The sequence below is a fragment of the Meleagris gallopavo genome, chromosome 5 (genome assembly GCF_000146605.3).
Source record: "Meleagris gallopavo isolate NT-WF06-2002-E0010 breed Aviagen turkey brand Nicholas breeding stock chromosome 5, Turkey_5.1, whole genome shotgun sequence".
Classification (NCBI taxonomy): domain Eukaryota; kingdom Metazoa; phylum Chordata; class Aves; order Galliformes; family Phasianidae; genus Meleagris; species Meleagris gallopavo.
Window position 1 is genome coordinate 43,509,463 of NC_015015.2, and position 725 is coordinate 43,510,187.

General features: G+C 59.4%; 1 protein-coding gene across 1 annotated transcript in view; it reads right to left on the minus strand.

The window, feature by feature from the left end:
* The window catches only part of TRIP11 (thyroid hormone receptor interactor 11), a 308,569-nt gene that overhangs the window by 88,556 nt on the left and 219,288 nt on the right, over positions 1-725 (minus strand).

Consider the following 725-nt stretch of genomic DNA (forward strand, 5'->3'; position numbering starts at 1 on the left):
GCTCAACGCCGCCACGCGGCTCCGACGCCTCTGCTGCTGCTTCGCTTTCGACGGGGAGCGGCCCCAGCCCGGCCCGGCGGGCACGTGGCTTCGCTCCGCAGCACTGCCCTGGGGCGGGGGAGAGCTGTGGAGGCACCGCTCGTGTGGGTTTAGTTGGAAAAAAAACCAACAATATGATGTTCTCCTGCAGTCACAGCAGATCTACTCATTTTAGGCAGCTGTGTACGTTGAGGAACTTGAGTGCTGTTAGGCAGCTGCTGTTGAGGAACTTGGGTGCGCGCAGTTTAGCCGAGCCCTCGTGGTCCCGCAGATCTCGGCCACGAGGCCGCCACGGTGCGCGGTGACCCCATCCGGGTACGGACAGGAGGAACATCCAGTATTCCCCAGCGCCCCGGGTTAGGCAGGCGCTGTAATTTAACTCCTGCAGCCCTGTGATCTCCCGTCTCGTGGACATATTTCATTAAATAAATTGTAAGGCTGTTGCTGTGGCTCTTACAGCAGAGGATGAACAGCCGAAAGGGCTTAATAATATTTGAAAAACGCACGACCTTCTCCAGGGAAGCCAGAATACAAATGTTCACTTTCTTACTCCTCACAGCCTGTTCGCAGGAGCGCTCTGCAAGCTCCTACACCCAAGCAGCGTTCACACCGTCAGTCGCGTCCCGCGGAGCCGAGCACGAGGCCGCGCACCCACAGCCCCGCTCTCCGCCCGGCTCAGCCTGACC